Consider the following 25,577-nt stretch of genomic DNA (forward strand, 5'->3'; position numbering starts at 1 on the left):
CGGCGAAATCTCTAATATTGAGAAATGGAATATGATGCTTTATATTTGCTGGAGTATTTTCTGTTCCCTTAAGACAAACAGAATACATAAAGTGTCAATTCAGTGAGGTTTAAATACTGTGAGCCTCCCCATATATAAATAAAATGGTCCAGAATATTTTCTTAATTTTAAAGACTCATGCCTAGTGTATATGTAAGCAGATGTGTATGAATAGAACAATAATAAGAGAATTGATTTTGATATTTCTCTCGCTTTGTCTGAATCAGCTTATCGTGTATAATTTTAAAAGCACAATTAAAGGAACCAAACGCTACAATAATATGACATAGTCATACAATGGTATCTATTAATGTAAGAAGGTAGTTATCCTTTATTTGAAGCCTACCCTCCAGATACCTGCTGTGCTGCTAGATGCTAGAATGTCAAAGAAAAATAAGTGAAAGCATATCTCATCATGGGGTAAATTGCCTGTTGAAAAGAAATGTACTGAGTTTCTCATTTGAATGCTGCTTTCAGTTAAAAAAAAAAAAAAAATAGGAAGGATTGTTATCAAGGTAAGGACTAATCTTTCTTGACCCAAAAGAAAGAGAGACAGAAGAAAGAAAAGAAAATGTTCATTTGAACAAAAGCAGCATTTCAGAAAAAGGGAAAAAGGCCAATATTGTTTTCCAACGTGTTTTAGGATGATTTTTAAGCATCATTATCAATTAATACAATGTAAAATCCATTTTAAATGGAGAAGATATATGAAATCAGTGATTTCTGTAATAAAAAAGTATCAGTTATATAAAGTTGTATATGAGTCCTATAATACTATTTAATCACATTTGCCTGATAGTCATTTATAATATGTAAGATATATGGCAAACTATACCTTTTTATTTAAATGACGTACATTATTCATACTTCAAATGGGTAGACATCCCCTCGAGTCCCATAGATAAGGACTGAGGGCATAAAGATGTGTATTTCACACAGGTGAAGCATTTCTAAAAAGCATATTTGCATTGAAACGATTACCTAGTACTTTGTAAATAATGTTGCATCATTTCACTTGAAATACATTTGCTCTTCCTTTTCTTTAGTGTTTATGTAATGGCACATATTTTAACATAAGGAAATAATAATGATCATTTCTCTAAATTAAAACTTGTTCCTGCATTAATATTTAATACAAATATTAAATTAATATTTACTATAAATATTAATTTAATATTATAGATTAATAACAAATTATCATAGAAAGGACATTGTGTTAAATAATGCCAATGCTTAAAAAATTATTACCAAATTTCCTTGACCTGCTTTATATGCTGCAAAGATTAATTCCCTTGAGAGGTCTGTAACTAATTTACCCAACAAATTTTTCAATGATTCATGAATAAGAATATTTTTTATATTAGCTAATTTTCAATTTGCCTTTAAATAACATATTTTTAAAGGATTGCTAATTTGGCTTTATGAGCATAGTTACATTTAATCTTTTTTTTTAAAAAGAACACTCCAATTATTGATAGGTTAAGGCCCATGTTGTTTAGAGATAAACAGAACAATATTAATTTTTCCATAGAGCAGTTTTTATACTCTGTTCACAAGTTCTATGGCATTACATTTGGTGATATTCCAGTGCTATCATTTAAAATAGTTTTACCAAGATAACACTATTCTGAAACTAGTTATTGATGGATGCTTACAAAAACGAGATATAATTTGAAGCTACCACATAAAATTTCATTAGCGGCAAAAAAATGTTCAAAAACATATATAACAAATAAACAAACAAACAAAACCCAGTCCACTCAAAATAACAAAATGTGTTTGGCTAGATATTTAAAAACCCAAGGACGTTTGAACGTTAGCTGTCATTATGGTCCAGTTCACTGTTTATTTCTTTGGTATGCATCTCCTGACCTGTATATAAAATTCATAGTTTCAAAAGTGACATGTGCAAGCCTTGGACAACTGGGGAAAAGGCATATTTCCTGACCTTGTAACCATAGCAACCACTTGCTGATTGGTAGCAGGCAGGCTTTCCATCCTTAACCACTGAAGGCAAGTATGTGAGGTTGTTGGCTTTGTTTGTGACTCTGGCTTTATTTACATGCAAACAGGAATACCAGACTGGAAATCATTGTTTTCTGCTAAGCATACTCTCATAGAATTGAGGTGGAGGGGGAGAAAAAAGCCTTAATGCTATATCTTTGTAATAATGTTACAATTACAATGAAAGCAGAATACATTTTCTACTGAAGCTGTGTGTGGAAGCTTAACTTAGAATATTGTTCATCTCTTCAGCTTTGCATCCCACCATCAGTCCTCTACCCATAACAGCAGGAAAAACATGTATATAATAATAAATAACTTTTTTAAAATTTCCACACAAATCAGTATAATATTGTATTTGATGATGAGATGTATGTGTTAGGAAACAGAATAAACTCCTTTCAATTATGCTAATGACAATGAGACTGTGTCCATAAACTACCTTAAATGGTCATTAGGCAAGCATTTGTGTAATAAGTTTGCATCCCAGGGACACTAAGCCTTTTAGAATTCTTTTCTGGAATGACCTGACACAAACTTCTTGGGATCTCTTTGCTTCCTATGCAGCTTATTTGCCTTTGGAGAATAGGGACCTTCCTATTCATTTGCTTTTCCCCAAACTATTCCACTTTCTTCTCATAACCACCTTCTCGCCCTCCTGTGATAGAAATGAAAAATGGAATCTTGCAAAATTCACTTTGGTGAATCGTCAATTCATGGGATTCAGAGGGATGAACTGGGAACGCACTGAATGCTCTAACTGTCCCATTGGCTCCGCTCTCCTATGCCCAAGTTCTGTGTCGTGATAGAGGAGTCAAATGAAAATCCGTCTTAGCAAATCCTTGCTTGAGTACAGTATAATGAAAGGATACAAAGTGAGACTTGCACATTATATTAAAATAGACTTCTGTGCCATCCTCTAAAAATCAAACGCTTCATTTTTATATAGTGTATAGTACAACTGGCATTTGTTAACGAAGTTGGTTAGAAACCATTCAATGGAATAAATTCCATGATTTATAAAACTAACATTTTCCTGAAATTCTTTTAATTAACATGGATAGACTGATATACTATTTTACTAAAATGTTCTATATTTGTTTGTAATATGGACATATTTTTAAGGATGCCTACAAGTTTAAATCGTACTGTGCAATAAAGCAAACATGAATTAAAATATTTCTAAAAAATGAGATCAAATGACAAGTAGAATATATTTCCAACAAAATGCACACGCAAATAATTTTTACTTCTAAGGCTGGTTTGAAGTATGAAATTCATCTTATTTTGCCATAATGTTAAGGTAAAGAAAATGAGCAAAAATTCAAGATAAAATTAATTTTTAAGAACCATTAAGCTGGTGGTTTTATCTGATTAGTAAAAACATACTGATTTTTCAGCATAGAAAATGCTGTGTAACTTACAAAGCACATATTAAAATAAGGTTTAAGAATTCACTATACATGTTCACAGTCTCTCAGGGATCTACTTAACGATTCTTCTACATAAAACTGTCACCGTTAGTTGTTTTTTTCTTTTTCTTATGGAAAGGTCATTTTCTGATTTACTTATACTTTTAAAATATTCTTCAAAGAGAGAGAATGCTTTCTTTGTTTAATAAGGCATCGCTTAGATGAATACTAATAATTTTATAACAAAATCCTTTAATTTTTTCATAACTCTTTAACAGATGTGCATACTTTTAAAATGTTAATACTTTACATTATCATATTTCTATCTGGTGTAAAAGAAAGCAAAATGGTTGCCTTAATATAAACATTAAAAATATAGAGCTTTGTACTAGCGCTTAGCTAAGATTGGAAAAGGATTTTATTTTCATTTTTGAACATAATGATAGTATTCAGACATAATTTGATTTTAGTATATCCCTTTAAAGTTCTTTCTCTGCCCTGATGCACTATATAAAACATTTCTTAACTCATTAATGTCAAGTATAAATTAGTTTTATATTGGAATTTTAACAGGCTGGCCTCCACGGGCAACATAAAAACTAGACCACTGTCAGAAACGGTGTTACTAGGCTGCATGCAAATTTACACCAGGTGTCATTTATCATCAAAAAAAACAAAACATGTATTAATCTTTCAGGTGTCCATACAACAGTCCCCAGTACCACAAATTATTTTGGTTCATGTATACTTTAAAAATATCAACAGTTTTTGCTGAACACATGCACAGCAATTTTAACAATCATATTTTAATGTGTGCCGTGGATTTACCAAATCAGAATATGACTAATAGTCAATGTTCAGATGTGTAGGATACATTTTTTTCATATATTTGCTCTGAATATCTGAACAGGCACGTTGTATTGTATTAATATCATAATTCAAAGGGAAATTTATTAACCCTCCAGTATTCCCATCATTGCTAAAAGTTGCAAATTCTAGGTGGCAGGAATAGACAGTAATATCAAATTTTAATAACAATTCCTCTTCTTCAGTCAGAGCTATGCTGGAGAAAAACATAAATTGCTGTGAGTGACCATTGGTTGTTAGAAAAGCAATCTGACTTCTCCACACCCTTATTTCAGTGTATCTGCTCTGTCCCTCAGCTGTATTAATGATAGCATGAAAGGTCACATGATAAACGAGTGACAAAAATATCAAAACATATTAGCCTGTAGCTTTGTTATCAGTGTATGACAGAGATGACAGAAAATTGTATTTTTCCCCTGAATAATTTTGCGTTACATTTTGCTGGCTAGGCAGAGTGAATTAGGGAGAAATTCCTGCTTCTGACTGTTTGTCTCTCTTTCTGACATACTAGAGGTAATAATATACATTAATAATAGGGACTGTTCTCTGAGAAGAGATAAAAATTCAAGATCTGACAGTCTCCATTCTATAACCTGCTCTCCTTGTTTTTTTCTAGCAAAAACAAATTTTCTCTAAAAATATGCATAGAATTGAGCATCGTTCACGTTAGTGATAATAAGCTATAGTAGAATGCAGACCCAGTGAATCATAGAACAATTTAAAAATGAAACTAAAAGGCAACCTGAGTGCTTCATGACATTATATATAGAACTGTACTATTTTATATTTGGACAGAAGCATGTCCGCTAATTAAATAAAGGCAGTCTCAATAATGTCTGATCTAGCTTGTTGGGATGTGGACCCAGTAATTACAAATTAGAAGCAGAATTGATACCTGCTGGTTTACAGACTGTCAGGGATTGTAAACCCTGGGGAGATGAGGTTTGCAATCTTTGAGAAGAGATTAGAGAAATTGGCGAGGGCTTAGTGTCCTGCAGAGCCAGGGTGTAGTCTCCAGGGGTATGCGTAGCCCTGTCTTGTCTGAGCCTCCCTTTCCTGAGTGAATGACAGCATTGTCAGTGGAGTCCCAAGCTTCTCTTGAGAGGCATCTGTACTATATTAATAACAAAACTATGGACTATTAATTTAAGTAGACTTTTCTGGAAACTTATTCAGTGCATGCAAGTATAGAATATTTATATGGGCACATTTTCTTTAACAAATACTTTAAACTTATAGTGATGAAGTGTTTTGATATTGTAACTTAAGAATACACTTGAAAGGAACATAGTCTTATGTTAGTGAACGTGAGCCAGGCTTTGTGCTAAATGTGAGTGATACAAAAGTAAATAAGACCAAGTACTTGACCTCAAGGAGCTTAAACTCTAACGTGGAAGACAAACTAAGTGGCTAACAAATGTCATGTATTGAATAATTGTAAGTCTTGTGAGACAGAAAACATAGACGTACAATAGGAAACTTATCTAGCTAACCCTGTCTTGTAGCTTAGAGGAAGCAAATGTAAAGAAACAATAGCTGATATTCTTACTATAAAGCCAAAGCCCAGAGATCCCCTCATATTTCAGACAAAAGGAATTTTAAATATATCTATTTTAATATGACAGGTTCATACTCAAGTCCATTAGCAAATGGATTATTCTAGAAAATGACCTAGAAATTTTCTTTGAAATAATTTTGATCCATTGAAAACGAAGTAACAAAACAAAAAAACCAAAAACAAAACACACACACAAAAAAGAAAGAAAATTAAAAAAAGAAAAGAAAAAAAAAAAGAAGCTAAAATGAAACCCAAAACAATGGCTAAAACTTTTGAATTCATGTATTCCTCTAGCACTTCTGGTGTTTTAAACAAAGGCACTTGTTAAAACGGAATAAAATACTCAACCTTGAGGAAATAGAATCTAAGAGGGTTGACAGTTATGCAAACAAATGCAATGTTACAAGCTCCACTTTCATTCTTCCCCCCCCAATGAATCATGCTAACTGCAGTATTTGATCACACAGAGGACAGATTTGAAACAGGCAAGATTTTACTGCATATCAAAAGAAGAGATAGAAGTTAGTTATTTAGAAAAATCAGTATGGGGTAGAGACCTGGCCAGGAAGCAATTCTACAAAAAAAAATAATGTGAAAATGGTACCATGTTTGGGAAAAGCTACTTAATTCTATTTGCATATATGGCACACTGGCAAGCATTAAAATAGATGAGACTAGGATAGTATAATAGTTTATCATTTGCTACGGTTTATGCTACAAATAATAGGAAAACCTAACGTGTGTGGTGCTGTACCTGGTTCATTATGTAGATGGCTGGCATGCATTGTGTTCCTGTTCTTTCTTTTTTGAGCCTGTAGACAGTGGGGCGCCATTGAACGTATGAAACAAGTTAAAACGGCTGGGAGAAGAGAGATTACCAAGAGAAGAGACTAGAGGCCATGCACGAACGTAGTAGATGCAGAGAACCTGGTCAGAGGCTGTAGACATGACGAAAGCCAGAAACAAAAGTAAGCAATATTTCAGAGAAACCCAAATCAACAAAATACACCGAGTAATTTATTCTGTATTATGGAATTGTAAAGAGGGACATGTCAAGGGTGAGGCTATTTCTTAGAGAAAATGGGGTCATCAACCAAGATGGAGAGTACAGGTCTTACTGGGGGGACTGTGGCAAATTCACTGAGGGGTACATGCTGAGTTTGAGGTATCAGCCTGAACCTCCACAGGAGCTGTGCAGTCAAAAGTTGGAGCTATACTTAGAGCTATTGGACAGAACTAGAAAAGAACTACGGAATTTGTCAGCACATACATAGACCAAAAAGCCATGTGAGTTGGTGAGAAAGCTTACAGACCATAGTGTCTTGATCAGGGACATCTACATATGGCTTTTGGGGGGACTCGTGACTCTCTCAAAATTGCATTTAAAATTTGGTGTGTGTTTCTTTTTCTCTGGGAGAAGGACTATAGGTCATCAGAATCTCAAAGATGGTGGTGAACAGATTGAGTTTAAGAACCAGAGAAGATGGGTAAGAAGAGAGGAGAACAGGTAGGGGAATCAGCAGTATTTCAGGTACAGACTGAGGAAGGCAAGTATAGGAAGAACTACAGAGAACAGTTAGGGAAATAAAGTGGAACCACAGCCGCTCAGGGAAGAGGGACTTTTGGGAACATGTTACAGAGAAGTAAAAATGGAACTAATTTTTTTAAAATTCAGTTTGGTCACTAAGACATCATTTTCTTGAGTTCTGAATGAACAGTTTCTCTACAATGGTGTGGCCCAAAGTCAGAGCATACTGGGTTGACATAAAAAGAAAAGGCAGAGAAGAGAGAAATAATTAAGACCAGAATTAATGTGATTTAGACTGAAATTATAACCTTGCCAAAAGTGTCATTTAACACAATTTTTCATTAGTTATTTAACATTGGCAAATATTTATAAGACCATTTACTCTTATGCAAATAGTTACTGTTTAATTATTTTAGAACACGTTCTTCCTTTATTTAGCATTGCCAAAGATAAGCATTTACTTATTATGTCTCACTAAACAATTACCTACTTTCTCAGTTTTGTTGCCCTGAGCCCACGGATAATATAAATTAAGTTTTTAATAATTTAAATGACTATTTTTTAATCACTGGAAATAGATACCTCAATACCTGTTTACATTATAGATAATGTCTAAACTATTTCTTAATCTCCCAATGGCTTAGCAATAGTCACTGAAATATAATTATATCTTAATTAACCAGTCAGAGAATATATATTACTCTGAAAAATTATGGGCATTTATGGACCTACAGAGAGTGATTTTATTTAGGCTTGTTTTCTTTAAAACCCCTATCCATATAGCAGTGTAGATAAGGTTGCCTAAAAGTTTCTCTTTTTTTTTTTTCCTGATTATATCTAATTAGATCTTTTTAAATTACTGGTACAATAATTTTCTCTACCGTTATTCTTCCTATCCATTATTTATGTAGCATAATTGAGGTACATAATATCTTATAATTTACAATCTAAATTGTATTAAAGTCATGGCTAAATTATGTATTTAAATTCTTATCCAGTAACACCGAATACTAATTCCTTGAGTTTTCCATGGGGAGGAGAGGTTAAATTTCAGTGCCTGGGCGATTCATAATGGCTGTGCTTCAGATCAGGTCTCTGAGGAATTTCTCAGTTCCTGATTGTGGTTCACACATCACTTACTGGAGCAGGAAACGTGATTACACACTGCCTTCTAAAGCTGGGGTGGTACTAGTTTTTAAGGATACTATTTCATATACAAACATGCAAATAATAGGCACACACAATATTTAAGTATATGTTTATGCACCGGAAGGGGGAGAGGACTTTATGTCTACCATGGCAAGACCTGCAGCTTCACACAACACCACTGGCCCGACTCTGTGAAGAGAATGCACTAAATAACAGGCCACTGCAGAGGAAGAACTGGCAAGCTGCTCACGTGGCTGGTTGAATCTGGGCACTTGTTACTAAAGAGGAAGGATGGCCTGTGGTATTTTTAGAGCAAAAAGCCAGTTCTGCCATTCATATGCTACCTGACTGGTGTTCCCAAAAGTTAATCTTGTACCATTCACAGGTGAAAGAACGGACCATCAGCGATGGTGAGTGATTTACAGAAGGTCACTCTTAACTCTGTGTTGCAAGGTCATACCCAGTTCTGTTTGACTCCAAAATTCATACTATTTATCGCTATATTATACTTATTGTTTCTACCAGACATAGTTCATTACCATGCTTCATTGGGATGACGAAACTTCTCCCACAATAAGCAGAATGAAAGTTTTACATTAAGAGGCTTAATAATGAAACACCAGTGAAGTTATGTTAAGACATCATTAAAGGGAAGTTTTTTCATGGAAGTTGTTAAAGATGATAAGGCAGGTTTTCAGTCAGGACCGTTCCAGTAGGTATAAGCACCACTGCAATAGATTTTTCTAGTGGGAGAGAGATTGGGCTCAGTGCCAAACACAGCCTGGGCGAGTGGGGGTTCATAGCCAAAGAGCAGCATGCGGGTGGTGGATGGGAAATTACTCAGAAGAAACACCACGGCTGAGGGGAATTCTGGCTAAAGCAGTCTAACAGGATTCTTGCTGAACACAGGCCGACATGACCTGGGAATGGTGGTACAAGAGAAACCCGGTGACATATCAAGGATAATCAGACATCGAAGGTGAAAGGTTCTTGCTAAACTGACTCAGCTGGGTTTTTGCTAAAACTGGACTTAACAAGAAAGTGCACAGATGGGTCTAAAAGCAGACTCAGGAGCTTGCCTCAAGTTTGGCCAAGGAAAGAACCTTTGTCAACTTGAGCTATTTTTAAAACAAGTACTTATTTACTATGAATTACTGTTTGAAAAATGTATTAAACACATGACAAACTGAAGATCACATATGAACACTTGAAAATCTGAGGCTAAAAGGGGGAATGCAAATGAACGCCGTAAAGAACACACCCAGATTTTTAACCATATATCTGGGCTGAATATTGTTTAATTGGATTCTCTCTTAAGACAACTTGCCACATTGTAGTTTTGAAAAAGTTAAAAGACTGCTTTAATTATAAGCACACAAATGTACACAGTCCTCTAGAAAAGATGTACTGTAGATAAAATTTACACTGAAGTCAGGCATACTTGCCACGTCGCTATCATTTACAGATGTCTGACTGTTTTCTGTTTTTTGCTTTTTTCCCCCTTTGTCTTTCTCTCTGGCAGGCTTGGTCTGAGTGTTGGCCGACTGCATTTCTTTCCATGGGGTCAAGGATGCCCACAGAAACTCCCCGTTTATATCAGCTGGATTAGTAAACATCAAGACAAGAATTTCCTTCCCTGGAGTCATAGCCTTAAAAGGTTTTAAAGTATTCTGTAGGGAATATCCTAGGGAAATTTTCAATTTGCTAGCTTAACCCTATGCCCGCTCTTGAGGTCCAGGGTGTGGGTTTTTCCCGTCAGAGTCATGTGGAGAAAGATAATCACACCTCTAAAAAAAACAGAAGATAAGTTTCCATTTAGAGGAGAACCAGGATAAAAGAGCAGGAGCACAATTCTGTGAGATATATGCATACTTCAAATGCTTTTCTTTTTTTTTTTCAGATTTGAGAAAATAAAAATGTAACAGTAATACCTTGGATAGGTGTGGTAATGTTGTTTTATTTTATCTACATTTCTCATATTATTTTTAAAATTGTCTTCCACCAACGTATTTCTATACCCAGAAGTTATTTAAAAACAGAATACAAGAGGGATAGCAACACATACAAATATTGAATCATGTTGTACAACTGAAACTAATATGATTTTGTATGCCAATTTTACCTCAATGAAAAAGAAAAGGAATAGTTTAATCATTTACCAGAAGTATTACTTTTTATTCATTAGTAACCAGTGAAACATTATGTTTTATCTTATAGTCGTTATACAAATATATAATCAATGACTATGTCCAATAACAACTATTTCCTTATGACGTTATTTTAAAACAATTCTGAGATTGAGAGACATTTCATATCAATTTCTGATCTCCAATTTAGGCTTGCTTTCTAGATGTTTGTACAACTAAATATGGTTAATATTCAGGTACTTTATGTATTAATTCAATTGAATTATGTTTTCAGATAACTTATAATTCATATTTTACTTACATGTTTTTCTTGCTTTTATCTTTCCTAACAAATTTCCACTAGTATGAATTTCTTGTAGTTTCATCTAATTTATATGTACTATACAGTATTATGGGGCAGCAGACACTTCTCTGACTTTTGAATGATGTCTAGTTTTCTCTAATTTACATCTTTTGATGAATGCCTCATGCATTTCTATTTCAGCTTTCAGAAATGTGTAAATTATATTGTGGATTGTTTTTGAATATTACTATGCTTTGTATTGCATTCATTCCATACACTTCTTTTTGAACTTCTTGTGCTTTTATTAATTGAAATACATTTATCTACAATGCAGGTCTTAATGTGTAGTTCCTTGAGTTTTGACAAATGTCTTTATCTGTGTAGCCGCTATCCTCATATAAATGCATAGAACAGTTGAGTCACCCAAGAAGGTTTCCTGAGTTGTTTTCCAGTCCTACCAAAGGCAGGTGTTGTTCTGACTGTGTCAACATAATTTGTGTTGTTTATTCCTTAAATCCACATCAGTAAAATGATTTGTAGTGTTGCGTGTCTAATTTCAACAGGATTCTCTGAGATTCAGCCAAGCTTTTTGCATGTACCAGTCAACTGTTCCTTTTTATTGCCAAGTAGTATTCCATTGTATGATTATACCACAAAGTACTTAATCCCTTCTTGTGTTGGTGGATATTTGGATTATTGTCAGTTCAGAACAATTATAAGCAAAATTGGTATAGATATTCTTCTATAACAATTTATTTTTGTTTTCTTGACATACATTTTTATTTCTCTTGGGTAAATACCTAGAAATGAAATACCTTGGTCAAAGGATGTGTGCACATTTAACTTCTCTTTTTTTTAAATTAAAATTTATTGGGGTGACAACGGTTAGTAAAATAATATAGGTTTCAAGTGTACGATTCTGTAATTCATCATCTATATATCACATTGTATGTTCACCACCCGGAGTCAGTTCTCCTTCCAATACCATGGGCCTCGATTACCTTTACAAATAACTACCAAAGCATTTTCCAGAATGGCTGTAGTATTTATACTCCATGTGCTATCTACTGGAATTCTTATTGCCCCACATCCTTGTGAACATTTGGTCCTGTGTTTTTGTAATTTTAGCCATTATAGGTATGAAGTGGTAACTCAGGGTGGGTTAATTTGCATCAGTCTAGGATGACCAGTAACGCTGAGCATGAAAGCAATAATAGATGATATGTAAGCAAATAGGCATGACAGGCAACAGCCTGTGAGCCATATCCTGACAAGTCCTAGTTTAGAGACATAAGTTTCAAATGTTAGGATTTTCTAGTTATCTTCTTGTTATCGTCACCTGATTTAATACTGTTGTCAATTCTTAAATATCTTTTGAAACTTAGCTTATGGCCCAGGAGGTTTATATTAAAAAGCATTCCGGATGCATTTAAAAAAATAGTTATTATTCAGGTTTAGGTGTAGAAGTATATAAATGTCAATTTAGTCAAGCTGATTGCTAATATTGTTTAAATCTGTATATTATTACTGATTATGGTTTTCATGGACTTATTCAACCTGAGACAGTGGTATAAATTCTCAGATGTTTGCGGATTTGCTTATTTCTTACTTAGTTCTAACAACTTTTGCTTCATGTATTTTAAATCACTAATGGTTTCAGATATAATTACTATTGTTATAGCTGCTTGATTAATTGGCTCTTTCATCATTATGAAATATAATGCTCTAAATTTGGTAACATTCTTTGTTTGAAAATCTATTTTTTCTTATATTAATGTTACTTCATATTTCTTATAATTGGACTTCACATTGTATATTATCTTCCATCTTTTTAATTTAACCTAGATTTAGCAATATATTTATATTGTTAATATAGTTATATTTTTAGGTAGTATATAATGTGAACTTGCTTTTTTATCCAGTCTGACACACTCTGAAGTGTTTCATTCATTTATATTTAATAATAACAATTGATGTGATTGGGTGTAAGTCTACTGTCCTGTTTGTTTTCCATCTTCCTGTGATTTGTTCTCTTATTCCTCCCTTCCTGATTGTTTTATTTTCAGTGGCTTATTCCTTCCATTCTTTAGGATATTTAAACAATACCTCTTTGGTATATTGTTTTCTTATTGAATTAAAATATATTAACTTATATCACAGTACTCAGAATTAATATTTCAAGTCACATATAATGTATGATACTTATAAGAGTATAAGTCTATTTACTCTACCCTTTGTTAATTGTTGTCATATATTTTACTTCTACATACGCTATAAGCCTCATAGTGCATTAATAGTTTTGCTATTAACAGTCAATTGAAATATATATATATATATTTCTTACTATATATATACTATATATATAGTAAGAAATATATATATAAAGAATGAAGTACTGATACATGCTACAACACAGATGAGCCTTGAAGGCACTGGGCTAAGTGAAAGAAGAAAGTCACGAAAAACATATAATGCATGATTCCATTTGTGTGAAATATTCCAAAGAGGAAAATTCCATAGAGACAGAAAGTAGATTAGTGGTTGCCTAGGGCTTGAATAGAAGGCAGAGCGGAGGGGTTGGGAGGCTGGGAAGACCAGGAAAGGAGAATGACTGCTATGTGTATCGAGTTTCCTTTGCGGTAATGAAAATCTAAAATTAGATTGTGGGGATGGTTGCAAAACTCTGTGAATATGCTAAGAGCCACGGAACTGTACACTTAAAACGGATGAATTTTATGGTATAGGAAATGTATCTCAATAAAGTTGTAAAGACAAATTTACAGGACAAGCCACACTAGTTGTTCCTTAGGCTTTAATATGTTTGACAGTAATCAAACTCAAGTTTTTTGTTTGTTTGCTTGAATGTTGGCAAGATGTTTTATGACTTAAAACTAATTTCTAAGCCAAATGAAGCACAAGGTTTACGCAAGTCCCCACCAAACTTGCATCTGCTTTTATGTTTTATATCCTTCCCGTTCCTGTCCATGAACAATATTTAATTTCATTGTAATTGCAAATTAGAACATCTCTTGCATTTAGTCTTCATTTTTTTTTTTTTTAAAGGATAATGACATTTGGGCTTTGTGACTAATTCAAAGAATTCTTCAAGAACAAATCATTAGTACTATTTCTATATGAGTAAATCCAATAATGATTCTTCTCAAATAAAATTTTTGTCAAAAGTAGTTGAACAAAATTATGTAGTAAATAATAATGAAATGATTAAAAACAAAAACACATGTGAAAACTGCCATCTGAAAAGAAGAGGGTGCCAAGAGGATAAATCATAACCACAAAGAAAGCTGAAAGAAACATTTCTGTCTCCTCTTGACTGCCTTACTTTTGGTGGAGATGAGCCAAGACAGGATGGGCCCAGATACCCTGGGCCATACAATGTTCTCCTTAGACTTGAAATGACACAACTGTTCACAGAGTACAAGACTGCTCCGCTCTGAGAATATTTCAATGCTAATGTGTTTCAGTACATTTTAAGTATTAAATCAGAACCATCAATAAGTTTTGAATCTAAAGTAAGACACTCACAGACATCATTAACATATTTTTGAGTCATAAAACTCTCTGAAAAGTTTTTATTAGACCACAATAATTTCAAAAGAATTACGTAACATTTCCAGTAAGCAATATGTATTCCACTTACTTTTGAGATAATAGGAACTACTACCTATTAAGTGAATTTACCTAACCTGGATCACAAAAAGAGCTTAAAATGAAGAATAAAAAGGTTTTGTATGGATGAAGAATTGAATTTAACTATGAAGGTAAATTCTAACATATAAAATTGCTGGCTATGGATCAAAGGTCATATTTCATCCATATAATATAAAATTAAAAATAAATTTAAAACATTTTTATTTGGAAGTGAGATTTGTAGTTATATATTCCTGAATTTAAGACATATTTCTTCAAGTAGATATAAACAATTCAATACCCTCTGAGAGCACCATACAAGCTTCTTTTCTTACATGCAGAATAGTAATATGTGCAATACACTCTAGACATTCATTGAATATCCATGTGTTTTGAATATTTCAATGTAGGACTGAAATTGGCTATTTCTGAGAAGCTAACATTCATTAAAGTATGCCTGCACTATCTTCCGGAATCCGAGGGCAAAGTTTGCCAGAGCCAATTTGCCAGAAAAACCCATAAAGAATTACTTTATATCCAACATCTCACATTATTAAAATCTACCAAGGCTTCATTGATGCACATTGATGATTATCTTTCCCAGCACACATAGCCCTGGAAATAATATTAGGTTGGTGCAAAAGTAACTGCGGTGTAACAGGTTGAAAATAACTGCAAAAACCGCAATTACCTTCGCACAAACCTAATAGTTTACGTCTCTGTATGAGCACGCTTCTTCATAAACCAGCTTGATGGGCACTGCCAACCCTGTAGTTAGACACTACATTTTACATTCACATTTATAGTTTTTCTTCAACATTGTGTATTGTTTCATTGTTCGGTATCTTGGTATTTTGATCGTTCACACCTTATCACATTTCACAGCCCATGAAAATCATATTATTCTCCTGATTGCTTTAATCTTCATGTAAAATTCCAGTTCCTGCAGAAAATTTGACAAACCGTTCTGGAGCTCCTGGGCTTCCTTGTCGTCACATTAGGTGACATTAATCGGAAGAAATGGCAGGTGAGTTTGGGCCCTATTCTCACAAAACCTAGCATGGCTTCCCGGAGAGCAAGGGACACACTGTATAGAGTTTCACATTCCTTACACTCAGTTGTACTCTTTTGTGCTTACGTTTCCCAAGTATAACATGGGTATATAGTTAAACATAGTAAGAACCAATAAAAGTTCAGCGACCCATGTACATGGTTAGTCAACTCTCAGCCAGGATCTAAATCCCCCACACTCTAGTTCCCGAGAGTTTCTCCTCACCAAATCTCCCATTTATTTATGGTTTGTGCTCCTTTAGTAAATAGAAAATGCAAGATACACACTATTTGATAGGCATAGATCCATGGGTTAGCCACCCTCTACTACCAAACAGAACTTTGTCACTGCTTTTCACATTTCACAGAGATTTCTAGGACACTATTCTGCACAATTCTTATTTCAAACCCAAATGGACGGGTTCTAGATTCTTCTGAAATTTATACCATGTTTAAATATCCTCATAAATGTATCACCAAAACTCAGAAAAGATATGGTGCAATGGCCTCCTTTTCTGTCCCTTCTCTCAACTTTCATCATTTTCCCCAATATAGTTTCTTTATCTACCTATTCCACCAAGGCCAAGACACAAAGTAAGCTGACTCCTAAAAGTGCTTGGAGACACCAAGCTGCTCTCCGCATCTACCTTTCCACGCCTTTGAAATGAAGTTTCTTGAAGGACAGCATGTAGGCAGCCAAGAAATGCATGGATGTCTCATATAACAGCATTTTTTTCTTGTCTTTTGTATACCAGTTTATTTTTCTCTAACTAAAACGTCATCTTCACCTATCTGTATCCTGTACTTGGTTTCTGGGGCTTTGTCCAGCCATTTTAAGAGACAATTTTAAAAAGGAAAAATAAATATCAATACTTTAAAAACATTTTAAGCACATACTTTTAATGTTTAAAGAACCTTTTAAAGGTAGGGTTGAAAGTGATTTTTTATCAAAATTTAAAATATTTTAAAATAAGGAAAAACACACCCTTCAATTTTAAACTACAAAGCACAACTTTGGATATAAGTATCACTTCTGCAATCTGGATGAAACTGCAAACTCCAGAGAACACGAGAGAAGCAAAGGCCAGTTACGGACATGCCAACTCCCCTAAAATATAAACTTAGACTTACTTAGAAATTCTGCTGCGAGAAACATGAAAAGTTCATTTTTAAATTTCAATATGTTAAGTTTTAGATTTCATATATGTTAACATTAGTATAGAATTTACATATGGATAAGGTAGTATATAATATGTGGTTGACTTTTCTAGAAGTCTTAACATAGCACTGGAAGATATGAAAAGGGGCTGATGGGAAAGAACCTTCTAAATGTTCTTTTCATGTTTACTTAAACAGTATTCGCTGAGCTACAAGTGCAAGGTACTAGTGACACAGCAATGAATAAAGCAGTTATCTTTCTAAGTATAATTAGTGTTTATATGAATGAAATCAGTTGACATAATGGTAAAGTTATATTATTACAAAATGCCATAACATGACAGGGAAAAAAAGATAAACTTAAAAATACAATTTAAAGACACATCAACTAAGTTATTTTATACCATAGGTCTGAAATACTCAAAGGCAAAAACAGATTATGGATAAAGAGGAAATAGTGTGCTAAAGCAGAACGCATATGATGCATTCTCCCATCTCCAAAAGAGAACTGAGAGTTTGGCACATAGTAAGTACACAGTAAGTCCAGGTATAAAGAAACGATGCCAGAAATCAATAATTGAATGAAGATGGATGTGTCAGTCAGTTAAGTATTAATATTTGATTTCAGAAGAACTGAATTCAACTATGAAGGTCAACTTTTCTCTGAAAGTGTTACAATTTGGTTAAAAAGTGGAAGTGATTTAAAAAAGGAACTTGTTCACTTAAGAGGAACACAGAACTTTGAGCTGAAACTATCTAACGTTCAGTTCAAGACATACTGCATAAGAGCAATGATGCCCAAAAAAACACAGTGACCTGCTTACTCTATAAACAATTTCTTTTTTTAAAGTAAAGCTTATTGGGGGGGGGGGTGGGCAATGGTTAGTAAAGTTACATTGGTTTCAGGTGTATAATTCTGTAATCCATTATCTATATATCACATTGTGTGTTCACCACCCAGAGTCAGTTCTCCTTCCATCATCATGTATAAACAATTTCTAGCAAGTATAACAGAAAACAAAAATAGACATATGGAAACACATAGACTTGTATGCACACACACAGAGGCAATTTTCCAAAAACATTTCCCAGTCGCAGAGAAAAAATATCTTTAGTACAAAGTCCCCATCAGGAATTTCAGAAACAATTACAGACTGTGTGAGTACACTACGGCCAAATGACGTTGGGTGGAATAGTGATGTATGTCTTTCGTGAAGTATGTTCAATATGGACAGACAGTACATATTAAAGAGGGAAAAGAATATTATAAGGACCAGAGAACAATGTGCTGTACTATCAGGGTAGAAATTGCAGCAAGTCTAAAGCAGAGATAAGATGTGCAAAAAAAAAAAAAAGTTATATTTGGAGAAAAATTACTAGGAAACTGACAAAACTTGGTTATATGAGCTAACTAAAAATGTTTGCAAAGATGATTTTAAGTTCATAAGCCTGTAAGACTAAGAGAAAATATTCTTATTGCTAAATAATATTTTAACAACCTGGCACTTCAATCTAGTTTAAGGATACCAAATTTAAGCAAAATAGCTTCTGACAGGTCCCATTTGAAAGCTGTAGAACGAATCAAAAAATCACTGCGTGGCTTCAACACTTACTGGTATCAAAGTATTCCTAGTGAAATAATTGATGTTTTATTAAGAAAATGCCTCCCAAGGTTTCCCTAATCCAATCTAATATTTCAAGGAGGGGCGATAGCCTTGCCCCTATCAAGATCCAAAGCTAGAAACATCTCTGTCATTCTCTACTTTTACATCTATTTTCAGTATCTGATTAGTCACCAAATCCTGGCAATTCTCTTTCCACAAGGTCTTTTGAAACTGGACATCTGGCTGTTCATACTACTACGCCCTATTTTTCAGCCCCTCCCCCATTATTTTTCACCTGCATTTCCTCTGAAGTTCCATCAGAAATTCTTACCACCAAAATAGAGTTTAAAATCTGACTACAGTGGTACCTCGGTTTTCAAACCTAATCCATTACAGAAGACCGTTCGAGTTCTGAAACGTTCTAAACCCGAGGCACAGTTTCCCCATAGAAAGTACTGCAAAATGGATTAATCCATTCCAGACCTTTAAAATCAACCCCTAAAACTGCAAATTTAGCATGCATTTTACTATCTAATGATACTATAGATCCATAAAATGTATGGCGTTTGTAAACCGAAATGTCATCGCCAGAGACGTTCGGAAACCAGGGCACTACTGTACGTCTCTGTATCTCCATTAACACCTACCTGGTCTGGGCACCATCATCTGTGTCCTAAAACACAGCAACAGCTGCGTGAATCATCCTACGGCTTCCAGTCTCTTATCCAAATACGAATCTGGTTTATCACCTGCAGGCCCCTCGCTTACAGTCCTTTGATGGCTTCCGCTCGATTCTCAGAGCAAATTTGTCAGCATGAGCAACAATAGACTCATCGAGAATCACTCTCCCCTCTCCCACCCTCTGCTTCAGGCCCACTTGGGTACCGTTTTATTCTCACCTACAACCCAAACTCTTTCTGGCCACACGGCTTCTACATGTACTGGCACCATTGACTTGCAGGCCTTTCTTTGTGACTTTTGACAGAGGTGGCTCCTTCATCCTTCAGGTCTCAGTTCATTTGTCACTCTGCTGACCACGTGAAGGCTCTGCTGACCACGTGACACAACATCGTGAAAGGTTCCCCCACCCCACCCAGCTAGACAGACTCGATTACATCTCCTTGTTTATTGTATTGTAGCTTAATATGCCAGATTTTAAAAACATTGGTTAGAGGAAGTCGCAGAGAAGACATGACCATGTGACCCTAGAGCAGGACCTGAGCACCTAGAGGCCCTTCACTCCATCCCCTGCCCTTGGAATATACGTTCTGCCTACTATTTCCACATCGGGTGCTCTTTCAAAGATACAGCCTTGAGGGCGTCAGGTGTTGTTGAGACCATCTGGATTGAATATGCGACTGAACCCAGGTAAGGCCTCTACCGTGTTTCCCCAAAAATAAGACCTAGCCGGACAATCAGCTCTAATGTGTCTTTTGGAGCAAAAATTAATATAAGACCCTGTTTTATTTTACTATAACACTGGGTATAATATAATATAACATAATACCGGATCTTATATTAATTTTTTCTCCAAAAGATGCATTAGAGTTGATTGTCCGGCTAGGCCTTATTTTTGGGGAAACAGGGTATATAAATGTTTAAGATTCGGGTAGGCTGGGTGAAGAGATCTCATCTTGCAACTGCCCAAGACAAGCCTCCTACGTGAGTTCCTTTGCTTATAAAACTGCCACCTACTAATCAGGAGTGGTCTCTCCTTGCCATCAGTGTATGGGGCTGGTTTCAAATTTCACAGGGAGTCCTCCCAAGGTTGGGAACCAGCAACGCTTTCCTCTTATTATTTTCAAAGTAGTAAATGCACATACATTTGCATTTCAAATGACTGATTGTGAAAAGTAGTAGTCCCTTGCTACACCAGTATGCCCGAATAGCAACCACTTTTAAATTTTATCTGTTTCTTTTGGTATTTACCTTCATATTTCTACATAGTCATCTAATTCTTTTATTCCTGGATGTATATATAGTTTTTTGCATTCGAGGTTATCACTTGACTTCTTAAAATTGAAAACAAAGTTTGCTTTCTTACTTACCAAACCCTTAAATCTCCTATTCTAAGAGTTTTGCTTTAAATCAATCTTAATATTTCTATTAGTAGTAGTACTGTTATTATTAATAGTATAGTATACACAGTTAAGTCATGGAGTGTGCAATGATGAAATTTAATTTTTATAATTCTTTTTGTTTGTCCTAGAGGTGATTACCTCCTCTTTTCATTTGCTTAAAATTCTAAGAACCTATGACCAAAATGACTACATGCTTCACCAGAAGTGAACATTTCATCTTGATGTGTGTAGATAGATTTATCTGTGTAGTTTTTGTGGAGATATCACTCTCGTGTCCTACTCTCTTTCCATCTCATCAGCATTTTGAATTCATACTATTTCTTCATGCCCCTCTCCATAGAGAGATGATTTGCTTTCTTAAGACTGTATCTTCCCACTAGAATGGACATTCCATGGGGTAGCTATTTTGTCTTGTTCACTAGTGCTTCATAAATGAATTGAACAGTACTTGGCACCTAGCAGCCACTCAGTAAATATTTGTTCAACAAACTCTGACTGAAATTCTTGCTATGAAATCTTTCCTTGACACATAGCTACTCTGCTTAACGTTGCTCTGGTCCTCCACTGACTAGGGTTCCGTTTGCAACCTTGAACCTGGTCTGCAAAGCTGCAAGTCACCTGTCAATATATCATCCTGTCTCCATTCACTGGGCACTCCTCACGTCCATCATCCTGCAACTCACATCATTCTTTCAGCATATGCCTTTACCTTTTGCGATGCTGCACCCTAACCTACTGCTGGTTCTTTAATGTATAGATCACCTGGAATCATATTCTTCAAGAGCTTTCCAGAGCTTCAGCTAGAGTTAATCCTTTCTCTTCCATTCATGCCTTTTCACTTTGCTACTCAAAGAATGTGCCGCAAAACTCTAACATTGGCATCTCCTGCCAATTTGTTTCCATTGCATAATCCTGGGCTCCAAAACAGACTTACTCTTTCAAAATTCACATTTTAGGAAGATTCTCGGGTGATTTCTATGCCCACTAGACATTGAGAAGTATGTTTTACAGAACCTTTGTAGTTCACTTAACTGTTTGCTCCCCACAGCACTCCTGTAAACTAAACTTTGATGTACTTAAGGGAAGATTCTTATGGATCAAAATGTCCCTAAATATTTGCTTAGTTTCCTTAGTTTTTTCATAAAGTTTCTCGGAGGAAGGAAGGAAAGCAGGGAGAAGGAAGGAAGGAAAGAAGGAAGGAAGGAGAAAAGGAGGGAAAAAGAAAGGGATGCTGTTTAGTCTTAAACTCAAGCTCAGGGGGCTGTTTTAGCCTCAAATTTGCCTGGAGACTGTGGAAAGTTGCAGTTTTGCAACTGCATCCAAAGAATGTCAAAGATTCCCAGGACCCACCAGATGCTAGGAGGAGGCAAGGAAAGACTTCCCTACAAGTTTGAGAGGGAGAATAGTCTTGATAACACCTTGATTTCAGATATCTAGAATCCAGCATTTTGAAACTCGTATTATTTTTCGAAACTGTGAGGCAATAAATTTATGTTGTTTCAAGCTCTAAGTCTGTGGTACTTTGTTATGACAGCCCTAGGAAACTAATACAAATTCTAAACACCAATTCCCCTTCTAAATGTAGTGAGGTGATGGACAATCTCGTTGTTTGGATTATTTGTCCATGGAACTGTTCCAATTTCAGGACTTTGGCATAAACTGCTAGAACTGTTAAATGATTCATTAAATGCCAGGCCAAACAGAACTTTTGGTATTTTGGTACGTTTTCAATGTGACCAGTAGAGAGATTTACTGTCCATTAAGCGACATTATGTATCATTTCACATTTTATTTTAAAATAGTCTCCCTCCATGGAGTTGTTTAACTGATAATATTTTGTTAGAAAGAAGTTTTGTATGTCCAGATTTCAGTTGCTTGAAAATAAAAATTGAAACAGCCAACCAAAAAAGAAATAAATGGAGGCACGAAACCATCTTCTGAGGTCTGCTGTTAAGTCTAGAAATATCTTATTCTGTCAGTGTGATTTCATAGCAGGATGAAAAATGTCAAAAGTGAGGATGACAAATCAGTCTAGTGAGGAAAAATGACTCTTGGACAAGAGATGTCATTTGTCATGATTGCCATTTGACTGCACTTTCCCCTCTCCTCTCTTTCATATGAATGTAATTTCGCCATTAGTTTTAAATTATCTAAACCGCACAATGGCTTGATCATGGAAATCATACTCCCTTTCAAAGAGTTTTGTAAAATACTAAGAGTTTCAAAATTCAACTTAGTAATTTGTGTATTTCAAATGAATATTTTTTTAAAATCAGTAATGCTTAATTTATCAAATATTACTATTTTTTAAACCGAGTGGTCATTATTTTTCCAAGATATAGGTAACACAGTGGCTTAAAAAAAAAAAAATTTTTTTTTTTTTCAAAACTGACACAGCTGAGCACAGCTCTCTGAGCCACTGCATAATATGGGTGGTAATTAAGCCACAGCTTCAAGGTTGCATGGGCACAAGACAATTCAGCCTAATGAAGTATCGACCGGCTGCAGTCGAGGTAAAACAAGTTGACATTCATTTAGAGGTAGCAGTGTGAATATACCACAATGCCACCAAAGAAATAAAGGGAACAAAACAATGAGGCTGAATTTTAATCTTGGAAACACAATTAAGAATCTTATTTACAGCGTGCTGCTATCACTTAAACTAAAGCTAATTGCATACTTACGTCCCTGACATAAGATACCTAAATCAGCAGAAATTATATATCCTTAGCATAACGACATGGAAGAAAAAGAAAAAAGTGCAGGAAGTTGAGTGCTTCAATTAAGATGATGCTAGTACCTTAGAAAACTATACTGATGAAAGGGTTTGAAATAAAATTTCCCACATGATTGCTGTGCATAATTGAACTTATCTTAGGGTGCTATGAAGAACAACTCAGAAGAGTAGATTTCAACCTAGGTTAAGCAAACTTTTACTGAGAATACATTGGTCTCTCCTCAACATTTCCCATTTCATATGACAAATGATATACACTAATATTCAACGGAATATTATTTACTAAATATTTATTGAAATGGCCTTATTTTCCCAGAAACAAATTTAGTGGGTACTGCATTAACAACCACAAAGAAGAAGACCTGAATTCCTCAACATTAACTGAAGCCTCCCTTTCAAATAAGCACTAAATTTAAAGTTAACTACTAGTAAGCAGACCAATCATATGACACATTTTTAAGCTGTAACTAGTATAAAGAATTGTGTAGATTTACTGTATTTATTGTTGTTGCTCAAACACAGATTTTAATAATGATTCTAAGCACTATTTTAAGAGCGTGACATTATACTTATGAAACAAAATATTTGGCCATTTTCTAACAATAATGACAGGATTTAATATGTAAATTTTAAAAATCGGATTAACATTAGGGATTATTATATTAAGCATTTATCTTTCATGATGGGATAGCCTTAAAAATAACATGCTTTCTACTTCATCTACTGGCATATAAGAGGCATTTTAAATACTCTCATAGATACATTGTTTTAATATTTTGTTTAAAAAGTTTGTTTATTTATTTGAATTTTAAATAAATCAGAAACTGAAATGTGTTGCTCAATACTCTCAATGACATTGATCACAAAACTATCTCTTCACCTAGTATCCGAAAAGTTCATTTTTTTGACAAAGTGAGTCTGACTTACAATGCTAGTGGATACTACTTACTTCAGTGAAGATACCCGATTTCAAGAAGACATACATATCACAAATGCTACCTACAGAAGTCATTCAATCAAAGCATTCCATAGGAAATAGAATTCAAAATATATGCATGCTAATCAGCTGATTCGAAGTTACTGTCATTATACAGCTTTCTTAAGTCATATTTTCTCATGAAAATCACTCCCGAATTCAAGAGTGCTAATGTGTCTAATTACATTACAGACCTCAGGCAGATGGGCTTTTCCTTTAAAACACTGATAACCAGATGTTAGGATTCACAGAAATTGCCCTACTTGTTAGAGGAAAGAAGGACATTATCTTTGCTGATTATTTTAATTCAATACTAAATTGTTTAGGGCTCCAGTAATGTGATTTACACATTTCAGATTCATCACATCTGATATGAATTTTGTTTTTCTCTCTTGAGTTGTCTCTAAATCAACAAACTTATAAAGTATTCTATCAGATAGCTATAATTAATATAGTTTGTGTTAAGAATATTAGAGTATTGCATAAAAGCAATGCTGTGATGTCTATCTCTACATGAACTAGTTACTACATACAGAGCAAAACAAACTTAATTTCACAATTAAACAGTTTTCTATTAACTTCCATCACACTACCCTGGAGTCAATACTAGAGTAAAAACAAACATTGTAAAGACTTACTGTGCATTTCTATGACTATAAAAATGAAACAAATAACAGACGGTATTCAAGAACATATTTTTAAATGTTTTTAATTTTTAAACTTTTCTTTTAATTTCTTCAACTATGATACATGCCGTTCTTTTCACTTATTCGGTATGCAATGACTATTTGTTAATTTGAACTTTCCATTCAAAATATCTAAAAGCCAACATAATTCTAAACTCAATGCAATAAAACTTAAAAGTATCTATAAGAAGTCTTTAGAAAGAAAGTTATTTAGTGTGAGGAGGTTAAATATTGCATGGTTGCAGTCATTTACCTAATGACTATAGTGATTTACCTAATCTTATTTCTCCTGAAAAATGGTGTTTTGATTTTAATCAATCAGACCTTTAACCAAATTAAATAATATAATGCATAATTCTTGGGGTGTTCTTAAATATTATACTTAAGACAAAATAGGAATATGATTTTTATGGCTAGCTGATCAAGAGAAAGCAACAAAACAAATACTATTGTGTGTGTATATGTGGATTAGCGTGTTATAAAATCATTTTATATTAAAAATATAGTCCACATTAATAAATTAATATATTATAGGATAACAGTTACATCTGGTGTTTTTAATAGTCAAGGAACAATATGCAGGTCATTTTGGGTATAAGTAATGCTGTTTATAAGTATGGTCTATCATAATCAGTGCTTTTCAATGGTTT

This window comes from Rhinolophus sinicus, linkage group LG14, assembly GCF_036562045.2.
Source record: "Rhinolophus sinicus isolate RSC01 linkage group LG14, ASM3656204v1, whole genome shotgun sequence".
NCBI classification, from domain to species: Eukaryota; Metazoa; Chordata; class Mammalia; order Chiroptera; family Rhinolophidae; genus Rhinolophus; species Rhinolophus sinicus.